The 17,008-nt window shown below is 41.9% G+C and overlaps 1 protein-coding gene across 41 annotated transcripts in view; it reads right to left on the bottom strand.

The window, feature by feature from the left end:
* RGS6 (regulator of G protein signaling 6) overlaps positions 1 to 17,008 on the bottom strand; it is a 529,145-nt gene that overhangs the window by 258,745 nt on the left and 253,392 nt on the right. The window contains exons 3-4 of one of the 41 annotated variants that reach the window (XM_070593515.1): positions 16,266 to 16,321; positions 14,139 to 14,184 (exon numbers count right to left, since the gene is read on the bottom strand). The exons of the other annotated variants lie outside the window; for them this stretch is intronic. The gene's annotated coding sequence lies outside the window, so the exon portion shown is untranslated. The remainder of the gene's footprint in view (positions 1 to 14,138; positions 14,185 to 16,265; positions 16,322 to 17,008) is intronic. 41 annotated transcript variants of the gene reach the window in all.

The following is a 17,008-nucleotide window of genomic DNA, read 5'->3' as shown; positions in this document are numbered from 1 at the left end:
TAAATAAACTCCAATATCCCACACTTACCTCACTCCCTTACTTCCAGTAAACCTACTCTTTGACTTTATGGAAACTGTCAATTCCTCGACAGTTAAATGAAACCACAACAATGGTAACAATTTAAAATTAAGGTGGTACTGAGTTCAGTGCCCAACATACATATTTTCCATACATTATTTATTTTAACCTACGTGGTTGATACTCTTATTATGGCCACTTTACAGCTGGGGAACTAACTTCTCAGTCCACCCTCAACCCTAAAGGACATCGCTCGGGCATTCTTTAATGGCAGCTTCTCCAGCATCTGCCCTTTAGCCTCCAGGGTCCTGCAATCCCGTGTCAGTTTAACAGTCCACCTTCCCTGCTCCTATGGGCTGGACACTGAGCTCCACTGATCTGAAGGGGAAAAAATAATCAAATATCACACAGACGGGCCCACAGAGTTTCAGTCTCTGTGACACACCGTTTCATGTCAACATGGCTGGGCTACAGTGCCAGTTACTCAACCAACACTAACTAGGTGTTGCTGTGAAGGGATTTATAGGTGTGGTTAACACCTACAATCAGGAGACTAAGTAAAGGAGATTATCCTTGATAATGTGAGGGGACCTCATCCCATCAGCAGGAAGCATCCAATTTGCTTAAAAGCAAAACTGAGATTTCTGTGCGGAAGCAGAAATTCCGCCTCGAGACTGCAGCGTCAGCTCCCGTTTCCACCCTGCAGGCTGCCCTACAGATTCTGGACTTGCCAGCTCCGCAACTGCATGAGCCAATTTCTTGAAACAAATCTGTGTGTGTGCGTGCATGTACACAGAGGTGTGTGTGTCTACACATGCCCATATACATTCAGATCCATCCTTTTGGTCTGTTTCTCCGGAGAACGCTGACTGACAGCGTCTCCAGTCTTAGCTGGGTCTCCAGTATCTCTCAGCAGTTCATTTTGTTGCCCCTGGTCAACTACATCGTTCATTCCCCAAATCCTCAAGTGGCTCCTCAGGCTCCCCACTCCGCTCTACTCTCGCTCAGCAGGTGACTGTTTTCTATTTCACAAAGACAATTAAAGCTCTTAGGTCTGAACTCCTTTAAATTTCAACCTCACACGTAGAAACGTCTCTCTGCGTGCAGTCATCCTTGCCTTTCTCTCTCAACACTAACCATGATTTCCAGAAGGGACAGCCATAGACACCGCGTGACATTCCCTCTCCCCTCACCACAGGAAATCTCCTGTCCAAGTGGAACTAAAATGGGCATCAGTTGTTTTTCCCAGCCCAGCATTATCCCTTCCTTTGGAAGAATCATCTCTCCCTTTCCATTTGGATCTGTCAATGCTGCCAACCTGACACCCCAACCTCAGGACCAGCAGATGATTAAGTAGCTCGTCTTATCAAAAGTTGATGATAGGGGCTGGCCCAGTGGCACAGCGGTTAAGTAGGCATGTTCCACTTTGGTGGCCTGGGATTCACCGGTTCGGATCCCGGGTGCAGACATGGCACCACTTGGCAAGCAATGCCATGCTGTGGTAGGCGTCCCACATATAAAGCAGAGGAAGATGGGCACGGATGTTAGCTCAGGGCCAGGCTTCCTCAGCAAAAATGAGGAGGATTGGCAGCAGTTAGCTCAGGGCTAATCTTCCTCAAAAAAAAAAAAAAAAAAAGAAAAGTGGATAATAAGGTTGAGTCCTTCATAACATACTACATGCCCCTGAACAAATGATCGGTCCATGGGACTGGCATAGGATATAAATTAGGCCACAGAGAGCCCTTCCCCAGTAGACTTCTACACTGATGGTGGAGAGGCAAGTCTTATTCTCATGAATCACTTTGAGCTGTAAGGATATGACTCCAGATCCACCAATGGTCATATAAACCACGCCATGAAGAGCATGAGGTCAACAGATGGGCAAAAGGGGAGAGGGAGAGAGAGGTCTGATCATGTTGTTTGAGTCCCAGCAATCTCTGAGGGGAGCTGTACCCCTGGACTGCCTGGTTCAGTAGCCAACACACTTAGGTTCCTTCAGTTAATTTGATCTGTGCATCCGTCACTTGCATACCAAAGCACTGACTACCACAGGAACAGATTTCCCAGAAATGTGAAACAAGGACCTTAAGAAACGCTGTTAGTCATCTGGGGAGAGCCAGGGCCAGAAGCAATGCCCTAACATACCACACATTTAAGACGCTAAAGAACACTGCTCAGGCCACAGTCCCTAGAAGCAGACACCCAAGGGTGACTCTGTGGGGACACAAGCCTACAGTGGGCAGCCTCAGCTTTAGGGTGACCAGAGAAACTATAGGCATCTAGTGACCACCAGGGACTTGATTTTCCATACCAGGGTCAACATCTGCCCAACCAGCAGAGCATGGGGACAAACAGCCATTGGATGGGAGGGGGTCAGGGGGTCAGGGGGTCAGGGAAGTGACTAACTAAAAATACACATGAAAGTATATGGATGTTTTCACTCAAAAATCGTAACATTTTTAGAAGAGCTTGTTTTACCATAGTTTTGCAAGATGTTCATTGGGAGAAATTGGGTTAAGGGTACATGGATCTATCTGCATTATTTCCCACAAATGTATCTACAATGATCTCATGTGGAAGGGGAGGTACAAACAAGGGGCAATTGTGGAAGAAGAAAAGTGGGAAAGTAGGAAAAAACTCTCAAATTTCCATCTTAATTTAATAGCACCAAAGCCATCAAGTTAGCCCAACTAGAATCTTCAGAGTCTTTCCTGACCTTTTTACTCTCCCTGTCCCATCTCTTTGCTCCATCCCTACTCCTGTCAATTCTGCTGCACACATCTCTCTGAACTCGGCCCTACCACTATTACTGCCACGTTCACTGCCTCAGTTCAAGCTCATCTTCCACCTCTCACACTGTTGCAACAACTTCCTTGCTGATCTCCCTCCCTCTGACCTTACCTCACTCTATTTCCACTGAATACCAGAATCATCTTTCTCACATGCAGATCTTATCATGCCATTTCTGAATAAAATGCTCCAATGGCTCCCTATATTTATTAACATGGCAACCTACCTTTGCATGTTTCTATTTCATTCTTAGTCACTGGATGTGCTCCGTCCTCCTGGTTCCCCTGGGCGGATCCTACTTATCCAATAAGATTCAGTTCAAATGTCTCTTCTACTCTTCAGCTTTCCTGGCACCCTCATACAAAATTGGGTGCCCTCTCTAATCCCAGAACACTTTTGTTTTTATGATTATGGGCGCATGAATTGTTTTTCCCTCCTCCCTAGTGAAGTATCTGGCACACAGTAGGTGCTTGTGAAGAGTTTGTTGAATGGCTGGTGCTGGGAGGGGCTCAAAGCCTTTTAGATCACTGTCACCCCAAGTATCAGGGGTTTAGTGAGCACCTTAATTTGCTATATTCTAATATTATAAACCGGGATATTTTTCTCAAACTGGAAACATCTGATTTTATTATGAAAATAAAGTGAGAAATCAGATTCACTATCTGTAAATTTTTGTCAATTTGATTGAACACATGCAGTTCAATATTAAGGCACACACAACATCTCCATATTTTAATTCATTTTACAAACACTACTGCAAGCATCTATTCCTTTGAAAGAAATGATGTATTTCTAGTGGGGAGCAGTAGATAGAAGTTGTGTATATATTTGGTTGGTCTGATTTATTGGATGTCCTTTCCCCCAGTGCTTCTCAAACTTTAAAGTGTATAAGAAGCACCTGAGTCTCTTGCTACAGTGAAGATTCTGATTCAGGAGGTGTAGGGTGGGACCTACAGTTCCACTCATCCCAGGTGATGCTGACGCCCCTGGACCACACTTTGAGTAGCTAGGCTCTACAGTGCTTGCACGATAAAGGTGGCAGCTCAGGAGCCCTGAAACATGATATCAAGCCATAGCTAATAGAAAAGTTTCCCTTTTCTCCCAGAGATCCACACAGGAACATCCAATTATGTGCTGTGGTTTAGCTAGTTAGAAGACAGAAGAAATCATATTCTTAGCCTGGTGCTCTTTGATATGACATCTAAATTCTAAAACTTTACCATCTGATATAAAATACCAAACAAGCATACACCAATTAAAATGGCCCTTTCTTTAAAAATACTGCTTTTGAAAGCCAATTTATAACTTGCTTTGGAAACTGCTAAATGCCTAATTAAAAATGATTTCAGTGGCATTTTCAGTTTTTTATTTTTTTTTTGAAATTTCAGAGACTGAGGCTGATTACTTTCACGAGGCGGGCGGGAATTCGGATTTTTATTTATTCTTAGTTTTCCAGAATAAAGTGAAAATTACATCTTAACACCCTTGACTCTGAGGAATTTGCTTTTAAGCAAGGAAATTGGACTACAAAGCACTTGTTTCTTCAGAGACTTCAAGATTGGCCATGACAGCAGCAAGAATCCCAAATGTTAATGACTAGAAGCACAGAAAGATATTAGAAAATCCAATTTATGGGATGAGCCTAAGCATCCATTAATGGGCACCTAGTTAAATAAAGTGTGTATATATATAACATTACAGAATACTAGCCACCAGTAAACATGATAAAATAGATGTATTTATTGATATATTTAAGATACACTGAGTGAAGAAACCAGATTTGATTACACTAAGCATAGTATGATTCTATTTTTTTTAAAGTATAGAATGTAATCTAGAATAACACACTCTAAATTATTAATACTAGGTGTTTTGGGTAGTAGCATTGTAGGAGATTTCTTTTTTCCAAAGTGAAGTTTTTTTAAAATGTAATTTATAACGGGCCCAGTCTAAGCCAAGGGCCACTTCCATCATCCCTGGACTAAACTCTGAGATTGCAAAACCCAAACACTAGAAAACAGCATCTTCACTAACTGCGGCAAGATATAAACATAGAAGGTAAGCCTCACCGGGGCCTAATGTCACTAGCGGAGAGCACTAAATGCATTCAGCCCACCTTCAGTTAGGTTCTCACCAGGCCCTAATGAGCAAATGGGGGAAATCTAGGACTTGCCACCCAAGATAGGGACACCTCTAATATCTTTGTGGGGGAGCAAATATTTTGGTGGCGATTCTGACAGATGTGAAGGTCTGGGTCAAGGCCTCGAGGGATGCTGGATTCCTCAAGAGGGCTGTCCTCCATTGTTCACCAGCCACGCCCTCTTCCTCCTGGCTGTGGCTGTGACATAGGTGGAGTCATCTGAGTTTCCAGAGCCGCTGAAGGGGAACTCGGTCAGAGGTTCTTAATCTGGGCTCCCTGGATCAGGTGGGGGAGGTCTATGAATTGCCCCAGAAATTAAACGTAAAACTTTATCCATTCACGCACATTTATGATTTGTGGAAATCAGAATCTACACCTTTCACCAGATTCCCAAAATATCCTAGAAAAATTATGAATTACTGATACACAACTTTTCAGAAGTAAGAAAAAAAATGTCAGCACATCCCTGTTTCTCATATGTATAATAAAAAACACAAAAATTATTTTATGCAGCCAACTCAAATACACATAACTAAGCAAGACCACACAGAGCAGGAAAGGTAAAACTAAAACCTCCAAAGGACAAAAAAATCCACTCTTTTATTATCTGTTGTAAATTTGACCCCTGCCCCCTTAACAGCTTATATCAGCTGTTTAGGGAAAAAAATCTCAATAGTAAATGCAAGCGGAGTAGTTCCCCAAAACTTTATTAAAAATGCTCTGAGGTCTTTGCTGTGGCTAACTTGCTGGTCTCTTCTTGGAAGCATCTTCTGTGGTTGGTCTCAAACTTCAGTGAGCCCAGGAACAATCTGGGCTGCTTGTTAATCACACCGATTCCTGGGTCCTATCCTCACAGGTCTGGAGTGCTATTTTTTACAAGCCTCCCAAATGATTCTGATACAGGAGGTCTCCCCACCATATCTAGAGTAAAACTGCCTAATGAAACCCTTCTTTCCATTGCAAAATCCCCTTTGGATGGGTTGAAAAAACCACCCTTTCCCTCTGGTGTAAACCACCTTCCTTCCTGACACTAGAAGACCTGGCCTTCTAAATCGTCTTTTTCCGTTACTAGACTGGTTGGCGTCACCCCGTCTCTGCCATTCCAAACTTCCCAGGCCAAATCTGTGTGAATGGTTTTTAAATGAGTCATACCACCCGGAACCACAACCAGTACGTGTTCTAAGCAGAGACATTACTTAACACACTCATTAGAAGTTGAACACAAACAGATTTCTTCTTATCAGTGACAGAGACTAACGACTCTAATGAATGAATACTTTAATTCAATCTATTAGAGGTGACAATCAGAGGTGTGATCCAGACCCAACTAATGAATCTGCTAATTGAGCTTCACTGCTCCATTACAGTTGGGTTTTCAATCATTACAAGAAGCTCTTTAAGGGAGTAAGTTATCTGCAAGATGTTGAAACCAGAAGGCTAGGTTTCTACACTGTTCCGCAACGGCCTTCCATAGTAAAAACGGGGAAGAATATCTCAGTTTTTCTTTTTATGGTTGATAGGCTGATCATTTGTTTCCCAAGCTCATTGTGAAGACTAATGAGAAAATTTCATCAACAAATCTGAACTCTTGAAGGGAAAGTCTTCATAGAATTCTAAGGAGTTTTAATTAGCATGCAGTTAAGCCTCATTAATTTGGATTCCACCAACACAAAATTTGTTTTAATTTGTTCAAAAACCACAATAGAGTTGGACTTTGTGATATGAAGAAAGGCCTTCTTAGTAAATTAATGAGATAAATAAAGCTGCCCAGGAAATATTTAACCTTAATGAATACTCAGTTTTGGGGCTGAAAGGAAACTTGAAGATCACTTAATTGAGGCAATTTATTGACACTTGCACCCACAGTAAACAAAATAAGCACTTAGGGCTCCTCTCTTCCAGTCGAGAACTCTCTTCATCCTATTGATTACTATTGATAAGATATCTATTAGTCAGATGTATATCTTATTAGACTTAATAAATATCAGCCAGTTACCTATAGCCCAGATTTTTTGTCGGGGTACTTGGTTGCATAAGGGTTACAGAATCAATCTTTTTTTTTTGGAAAATTCACCCTACATTTCTGCAATTGGCTGGTTATATCTGTCACAGAATCCTTAAACTGAATTGCAGCTGATCAAAGGGATCCCAATTTATAGCGTTGAAAGTTCTGGAACCATGTCAACTGTATGAAGATACATACTGGATCTGTCCTACCCTGCAATGTATCTTGGGTTCTCCTGGAGATGGGGCAAATGTTACTGCTGAAATATTTCATAAAGAAAATGTAACACTCATGGCATCTACGACAGTTTCAAAGGTTCAAGTAGATGCTAAGAAGTGCGGCAGAGGGAGATCCCCAGAAGGCTGCCAGGAAGGCTCACAAGGTGGCATTTACCTGGAGAATTCCCCCGTCTGGGATTTGACCCTCTGTCTCCCAGACTCAAGACCTGGTCTGTTATTACAGGCAGACCAGATCCATATCTTGGAGGTGGGGATGAAGGACTCACATTAATTAAGCTCAGAGACACTGATTCATGAAATCTTGTATGGAAATGTATTAACTAAACTGGCAATAGGACCATAAGGCTCACATCAGCCGTGCCTATCACTCTGTTACAAATTACATGGGAATCAAATCTAACCAGCAGATTGCTCAGTGACCGGGAAAGCAGAATAAGAGTAATTAGTACTAACTTTTAACACCATATCCACAACAGGGAAGGAGCGGACATGTTCTTGCCCACTTTACATCCAAACCTCCCTTTCTTTTTCCTGTCAGCACTTTCCCCCTACGGAGCTGCAAACAAGTGGGTTTAACAGGATTGACCCCAGCTCCAAAGGAGGGCCCTTACCGACCTAAGCCAATTAGTACACAGCATTTCTTTTGCCAAAGAAATTGGATACAGAGTTGCTATGGGATCTAAATTGGCCCAATCAGTGAAGCTCAGGGATTTCTACTTTTCTAAGGAGGAAAGAGATGCTTTCCATCTGCCACATTACCTGTTCCTGATCATGTTTGGCTGAACGTAAGAGTAAATTCAATTAAGTAACAATTTAAATAATGTTTCTTCCCCCCCCACCCCTATTACGTAATAAGAAAAAAAGTAGTAAGTGATCGCTGTCATTTGTTCGGGGGCTTAAAAAGGTCAGATCTAAGGTCTCAGCAATTCTCCTGGCCTTTCCCTCCTGAGCACAAGAGGACTTCTACAGTTCCAGAAACCACGACCACGTCCTGACAGTGAGAAGGAGTAAGGGACAAGAAGGAAGAGCAGCACTTTGGAAAGCAAAACTTTTTAAGAAATAATCAGCAGACTTACACTTGTGTATCATTGGCTATGTTACACGGTCATCCCCAGATGCTAGGAAGTTTGGGAAATGTAGTATTCTAGCTGAGTCATTGCAAAAATAGAAGTTCCTGTTAGGAAAACAATTAAGATGTGTGAAGGATAACATTATGCCGATTTTTGCAGATATAAATTGGAAAAGTCTTGCAATTTTTTTTTGGCATGTAAAAAATTACAATAGTAGCAATAGTAGTACAAGAAATATTTTTCTTCCAAGCTATGACTTTATGCTTAGCTCTCTGGGACATACCGGGATCTGCCTTCAGATAGATGAATGGAAGCAATGAGGGGGTCACAGGAGAGGGTAATGAGGAATCAGCATCCTCTTAGAAGCTACGCAAGGTCTTTACAGGATCTTCAGGTATCAGTGAGCTATGAGTCACCTGAATCCTCCCAAATGTCCCCATTTCAATTCTCAGGGTTCCATTCTTCTTCTCCCAATGCCCTAACTTTCACTTAAGGAACCCAGCAAGTCTGTGAATTCAGCCTATACTGTAATTCAACAAGCCACAGGATCAGAGCATATGTTTGATACTCAGCTTCACTTTTAGACCAGTCATAGGACTTCCCTTGTTTTCTGAGCCTGCAATGAGGCAACAATTGAAAGCTTTGAACCTGTTTTCTTTTTCTTTCGTTATACTGCCCAGCACAATTATAGACAGCCAGTGCCACCAGCACATTTCTTTAAAATATTATGAGCCCACCAAAGCCTTGCCTTCAATTCACTGGAATTAACCATAGCCAGTGTTTAAGAAAATGTTTCACTCTACCTGCCTTCAAACCCAACTAGATCAAATTACTAATCTCAGATTCCCATTTCCTTAACAGTCTGCTCTATGTAAACATTTCCAGCTCCAATTACTATTCTTAGTTGCAAAACCAGAATCTACTTTAACCAGGCTAAGTAGAAAGAGATTAATAAAGGATCTTAGGTACCTCACAGAATCTCTGGCTGAGCCTAGGAACCAGGCTTGGATGCTGCAGATCTAAGGACAATTCTGGAAAACACTCAGCCCCATCACACACTGACATTGATGTCCATTATGTGACACCCATGCTAGTTGGTTCTAGATCCTAGAAACTCTGTCACAACCACCACAGAAGAACCATAACAACATAGAAAAAAGTCCATCACAACCACTGTGCATGAATGAGAAAGAAGATAGATAGCCTTCATTGCTGTTGGTAAACACCTTATGAACATAAGGAAAGCCAAATTTAGGTGAAAGATGATATTGAGCAAGGCTGAGCACAAATAGAAAGAAACCGCGTCTTTGAAATATCACTGTGCCGCTAGATCAAAGCAACTTGAAAACCCGTTCTACCCTGGATTTTCCAGGGAAGAGAGTGAATGAGCATGTTACTAGTTATGCCATTTGAATTTGGATGTCTAATGTTTGCAACGTGGGGTCCTGATTGATTTAAGAGATACACCTACCACACAGACACACAGATCATATCTTTTCTCTACACAGTGCTTGAATGAGCATTGCCAACTTGTGGCTTATCAGATTTCTATTTGCTGTTCTATGGGCTGGCTGCTCTCAAAAGTTAATAGTGGGGCCGGCCCAGTGGCATAGTGGTTAAGTTTGCACACTGGGCTTCAGTGGTCCAGGGTTTGCAGGTTCGGATCCCAGGTGTGGACCTACACACTGCTCATCAAGCCATGCTGTGGTGGTGTCCCACATACAAAGTAGAGGAAGACTGGCATGGATGTTAGCTCAGGGCCAATCTTCCTCAAGCAAAAAGAGGAAGATTGGCAACAGATGTTAGCTCAGGGACCATCTTCCTCACACAAAGAAAAATTAATTAGCATCAGAACAACTGGAGAATGTTTATCAGGAAGAAAATAAACATAGACCCCAACTCATACCACACGTAAAGACATTCTAGGTAGATTCAAGATTTAAATATATATTATATTGGGGTTGGCCCCATGGCCGAGTGGTTGGGTTCATGCGCTCTGCTTCGGCAGCCCAGGGTTTCGCCGGTTTGGATCCTCGGCATGGACATGGCACTGCTTATCAGGCCACGTTGAGGCAGCGTCCCACATGCCACAACTAAAAGGACCCACAACTAAAATACACAACTATGTACTGGGGGGATTTGTGGAAAAAAGCCAAAAAAAAAAAAAAAAAAACCCGATTGGCAACAGTTGTTAGCTCAGGTGCCAATCTATAAAATAAATAAATATAAATTATATCACAAAATATTGGAATAAAAATTTGAAGTCTATGTAATCTTGGAGATACTACAAGATAGGGGAGGTTAAGTCACAAAAGGGAGACAGACATACTTGACTACCAAAAAATTTGGCAAAGATACTCAAACCAAAAATAAGACAAGCAATGGAAGGGAAAAATACCTGCATAACATATGACAAAGCGTTGTCTGCCTTCATCTACAAAGTTTCTACAAATTGGTGAGAAAAAAATTAACCACTTACTAGGAAAAAGGGCACAGCATAGAAACAGGACAGTGGTCAAAGACTACACTCAAATGTAAGATAAACGTAAAAAAATATGCTCAACCTCACTAGCAGCTAGTAACTAGAAAATATTTTCACAAACATTTAAAAAATAACATTCAGTAAAGATAAGGGACAAGGAGTGGGACAAACACATTGCTGGTGGGAATACGGTCAATCCTTGTTATTTGTGGATTCTGTATTAACAAATTCACGCACTCACTAAAATTTATTTGTAACCCCCAAATCAACACTTGCACTGCTTTTTCTGTCACTTGTGGACATGCACAGAATGGTAAAAATTTGAGTCATTCAGTGTGCACATTCCAGCTGAGGTCGAACGAGGTGACCCTCTCCTTTCTTCTTTCAGCCCTTATACTGTAAACAGGTGTCCTCTTCACCACATATTTAGTGCATGTTTTCTATATTTTTTTGCTTTTTGCCTCAAGCTTTTAGGAAAGTAATATTTTAATACTAATAAAATTAAAAATAAATACAGCTTTTGACCTAGAAATACCACTTCTGCAATTCTATCTCCCCAAAATCAAAGCATTGTCTGTAACAGCAACAAAATAAAACATACAATAGGAAACTATCTGAATGTTTATTGACAGGGAAATGCTTTAACATCTTAATATATCCATACTGTGGAAAATTATACAAGAAACGAATTTACATATAAATACACACAGACATATTTCTTCCAAGTTTTTTTCAACTCTCCCTTACGGTACTTGTTAACTATTTTACCAGTACTTAGTCCTCAGTGGAGCTTACCATTCATTTTGAGCTGCATTTCCAAGCAACCTGACACACATATATGTGTGTTGTATATGTATAGATAGGTGTGTGTATACATACATACATTTTTTTTAAACCTGGCGGGTTTTCTATTATGACTTGAGAAAAATTTCAAAATAATGTGTATAACGTAATCTAGTTTATAATAAACAACAGAGGCCAAAACCCCCCCCCCCTTTTTTTTTCCCTGAGGAAGATTAGCCCTGAGCTAACTAATGCCAGTCCTCCTCTTTTTGCTGAGGAAGCCTGGCCCTGAGTTAACATCGTGCCCATCTTCCTCTACTTTTTATATGCGGGATGCCTATCACACCATGGCGTTGCGAGCCGTGCCATGTCCGCACCCGGGATCTGAACCAGCAAACCCCAGGCCACTGAGAAGTGGAACGTGTGAAATTAACCGCTGCGCCACTGGGCCGGCCCCAAAAACCCTCTTAATAACTGCATATATTTTTATATGAGTAGGGTGGAGAATGCGGTGGAAGGCCGCTCACCAGGATGTTAGTATTGTTACCTCAGGTTAGAAGAAACAGAGGGGTCAGGTGAGATTTGCTTTTCTTTTCATCATATTTGCAATCTAAGTTACAATGTACACATAGTATTTTTATTTTTAAAAAATTAAAGAAAAAATGTTGAAAAAATTCAGCTGAATACAGATAACCAAAATGCCAGTTCTTTGACGCCACCCCCAAATATTCAGTGTTTGTCCAGTAAAGCCCGGGAATCTGCATTTTCACAGACACCTCAGGAGCTTCTTAGTGGTGGTCTTCTCACCACACTGTGAGAAAGCTTGCTCTGGGCTGACATCACCCTTCTATCCACACAGTCTTCCCACGGGAATACAACTGATGAGGTTGTTACAGCTAAAAGCAACCATCATCCAATTCTACTTCCACGAGATCGCTCTTAATCACCTTGGTTGGAGTTTTGGGTGTTCTAAAATTTTTTAACCATGCATTGATTGAAAATCTGTTACTTTCCCACCACACATGGCTAATGGCATCCATGGTGTGTAGGTTTTCCTCATTTAACCCTCAGGGGGCACCCTGATTTTCCTTATCTTCAAGCTATTAGGGGAGGGTCTGTTGCCAGCCCCCTAAACCAAGAACTCTGTCATTTTCCTTATGAGGTCCTAATTAGGAGAAGCCATTACTATAAAATGAAACTCACAGTTTTCATTTTACAGTAATGTGCCCATTTTTCCACTGCTGAAGGAAGGACTTGGTTATCTTTCACAAAATTAGTATGTTCTTTATTTTCCACATTTGTAAAGTAAATGTTTCTTCCCTCCCATGTAATTGTCAAATGTATGCATATGTAATTATCAAAGAGAATTGTGACCTTGATGCCCAAAGTAAGAATTATGTGTCTTGTGAAAGGCATAGCAGGAGGGATGCAGAGAGAAAAAGCAAGAGAGAACAACCAGAGAGAAAGAGGGGAAGGGGGGAGGAGAAATGTCCTCCGTGCTTTTTAAGCCTGATTAGCTCTTCAATATTATTTCTACAGGCTCATTATTTCACCATATCTGTTCCCAGTCAGCAAGCATCATTTTGAACTTACTTTAATTACTGTTTCCTTAGTACCAAAATTGTGAGACCTGCAATTTAACATGCACGTGTTCATATTTTCCTTTACATGTTAGTGAAATGATCTTTAAATATCTTATTACTTTTCACATTTAAAGAGCCTGGAAAGAAATTTACCCTATATGGAAGGATTCTGCTCTCAAGAACAAGACAGACAAGTCTTTGGGGAGCACTGGCACTATGTCTTACATTTGTTTTGTTGTCCCTGCAGTAACCATCAGGAGTATTTAAGATAAACGGCAAAGCCTGCATATTCTGCATGCATCTGTGGCCCCTTCATAGTACACATGGCATCGTTGCATTTATATAGAGCACGAACCGACAGCTAAAATACTGGACGGCATCCAGCGAGGTTGGCTAGAATAGGGGCTGTACCTTGCTCTAGGTGAGGCATGCGCCTGACCAAGTGAGGCTGTGAGGTATATCACTCATTCTCTCTGATATGAAAATGCTACCTCCATGGAACAAACTAGATTTGTAGTCCCCATAATTCTCAAAAGAGAATTTGGCTCCACTACATAAGGTAAGGTAAAAGGTGTGCTTAAGTACACTGTTTGTCATGAGATCTTTTGATGGTAGAATGGATACTGAATGGAAGACAATACCATTTCAGTATCTAAGACACTTCCTGTCTTCCAGAACCTCAGGAAGATCTTCAAAAGATCCGGGGAGTTCAGAGGGGAACACAAGCATTCCCTTTCTTTCTATCCCCACCTCTGTCAGCAAAGCAACTGCTCCCAAGTACTCAGAAACAGACACAGCACCAAAGGGATAATGGACAGAATGGAGATCATGCGTCTGACTGGCTGATTGGGCAGAAGTCAGAAATAAGCTCATAAACACTTGAATAACAAGGCAAACTAGAAAAGGAGGAAGAGTAGATAGAAGCCCCTGGTGTTGAAAGCAGCAATGGAGACAACAAGTGGCAGAGGGTCTGACAGTGAAATGAACAACAAAGAGCAAAACTGGAACTCTTCTTGGTCTTTGTTACCTGGGACTCACGAGAGGGAAGGCTTCACGGTATACTCCTGAGAGCCCTAGACCAGAAAACAGAAGAACTTAGTTCTCGCCCTGGCTCCGCCTCTCATAAATCAGGTGACTTTGTGCAAATCACAATTGCTCGAATCTCATTTTTCCTCATCTGTAACATAGGAATAATTTCAATATCACGTTGCTTTGTAAAGCCTTGTGGCAGGATGGTTTTCTTCTACCCTCACCTGCTTCTTTCCTTGCCCTCTTTCTGATAAAGGACTGTATCTATATGTTCTTTCAGATTTTATAGGTATAATTAAATGATTATACTATCAATTGCTATTTTAAAGTTTTTCCTGCAGACATTTGCATGTGAGTGATAAAAACAAGACGGTGGCCCAATGCCTGTGTTGTATCTCAACAGCCTTTAAGAAAGTGAGCCCACATTATCTATCTACACATATACACACACATATATAATATAAACTCTTATTTAGAAATCAGCTTCAAGAATTATACATATACATAAAGTGGAAAGTGTGAACTCCAGGACTGTGTTTTAAACAGTTTTCATTTTTTTTTCCCGCCAAGCAAAATGTCCCCACTATACCCTGCCCAAATGAGCTCAGTATAACTCAAAAATACATGAAAGAAAAGGATCTGCTCTATCCCTGAAATGCATTGGCTCCAGTGTCAGTGCCAGGCCAGCCAATACCCCACCCAGAATCGGCTTCATCACGGACAGGCACCTACGGCTGCAGCACACCCCCACCACTGAAGTCCCAAAGAGGAAGCCGGGCCATCGAAAGAGTCATGGTCAATATACTCAGTGTTAAATAATAAAATAGAGTAGCATCAAATAAAAATAAATCTGTACTTAGATGAGGAGAGACTTTATTTAAAAAGACTCTTTCCAAAGGAGAGGGGAATTAGTTCAATAGAGACAACGCTCCCACCAAGCAACCTTAAGATCTATAAGCCTCTGTCTGAGCAAAGGTCAGGCAAAAAGGGTGTCTCTCTCTTTTTTTGTGTGTGAGGAAGATTGGCCCAGAGCTAACATCTGTGCCATTCTTCTTCCATTTTATGTGGGATGCTGCCACAGCATGGCTTGACGAGCGGCGCTAGGTCAACACCCGGGATCCAAACCTGCGAACCCAGGGCCGCCAAAGTGGAGCGTGCGAACTTAACCACTACACCACCTGGCCAGCCCAGAAAAAGTGTCTCTTTTAATAGGAATAAACAAGCCTAGGAGGGGTCAAGTGCGGGGGTGAGCAGGTTGCATGATCAGACAGTCAGGCAGGAAACGTGTTCTCTGCAGCCAGCAGATTTTCAGGAGAGATTGTTCTCTGTTCCAATGCTAGCTTAACCTCAGGGGTGAGCAGAGGCCTCTGGGCTTAACTAAAGTTTGGTCAAGTCAAATTAGTAGGCATTCTGTGTAGACTGGCACATTCACCTAATGAGACAAAGAACTGGATTTCAGAGGGTCTGTGTCTGGCCTTGTCACAGGTAAACAAGGGGCTCATTCATGATGAGTCTTACATAACTCATAGAGGGGAGGGGAATCTTTGCTGTAAACTGCTCCAAGAATACAAAAGGGTGGGGATATTTCTTTTCTTTCCTTCTTCTTCTTCTTCTTTTTTTTTTTTTTGCAGAGGAAGATTCACCCTGAGCTAACATCTGTGCCAATCTTCCTCTATTTGTATGTGGGTCACCAACACAGCATGGACGCTGACAAGTGGTGTAGGTCCATGCCTGGGAACTGAACCCAGGCCACTGAAGTGCAGCATGCCAAACTCAACCATTAGGTCACAAGGCTGGCCCCAAGGATGGGGATATTTCTTATTCATCACTGTATTCCAGTAGCACAGGGCTCAAGTGAAGTTCAACACTGTCAGTAGTTAAGAAAAATTTCTATTTATACCAAAAACTGCTGATGTTTATGAATAAACCCTCTCCTACCTGGAACTGTTTGCTATCTACAGTTAAATTTAGGTAATTGCAGCTCCCAACGTATTATGTGTTTGATAATAATCTAATAGTCTGCCCTTACACATTGTCTCACAAGGATGCTGTTAATGGGAATTTGATGATGATGCAAATGTCTTTGGGAAGAAGGGCCTATTTTCCCGTTAGATAGGGCGGTTACCTGGGCTGCTTCTAGGATCCTCCGGCCAGCTTGGGTGGACAACATAACAGTGCAATCTGAGATGGGAAAGAGAAGAACATGTGACAACTTCACGTACAATGTGGCTTCAGGGCATCTCTCTTGACCCATTTCAGAAGCTCCTGGGTGTGACATCAAAGAGTCACTCACTGAAAGTCTTGAGTGGCCAATCTGCCCATTTCATAGGTTCTAAGGGGATTACTAAGAATTGGGAAAGCAGCCCAAAGATGCTGGTAAGACTATTTTTCCCCCAAGAAGAAACCTAGTTAACCACAGACCTCACACGTAAGCCCCTAGGATTAACACAAGAAAACATAAAATAACCCAGGAGAATGCTGGCCTCTCCAGCTTTGGTCTCCTCTCCACTCCTTCCCTTCCCACTTTACTCCCTTACCTAAGTAACGGAATATAACTAGTTTACAGACCTGATGGGTGGGGCTTTCAAAAGGGATAAACAGTCAAGTACCCGTGTATGGTCCTGCCTTTGGATGTTCTCTCCAAGCTCAGAAAATGATGTAAATGAGTCGGGAAGATGCCCTTGTTCCTCCCTTGATGTACAGGATTCTAACAGACATCCATGGGAATTCAGCCTACCCCACCATCAGGGAAGCTGAATTCTTTTACTCCTACATGCGCCTACAAATGGGGCTATTTTGTGGGTTTGTGTCCAACAAAAGGACTAGAGAATCACCCCTAGAGGGTATGTACTAACTTGGGATTTTTCC

Source organism: Equus przewalskii, chromosome 25 (genome assembly GCF_037783145.1).
Source record: "Equus przewalskii isolate Varuska chromosome 25, EquPr2, whole genome shotgun sequence".
Classification (NCBI taxonomy): domain Eukaryota; kingdom Metazoa; phylum Chordata; class Mammalia; order Perissodactyla; family Equidae; genus Equus; species Equus przewalskii.
This window is presented reverse-complemented; position numbering and strand designations above follow the sequence as displayed.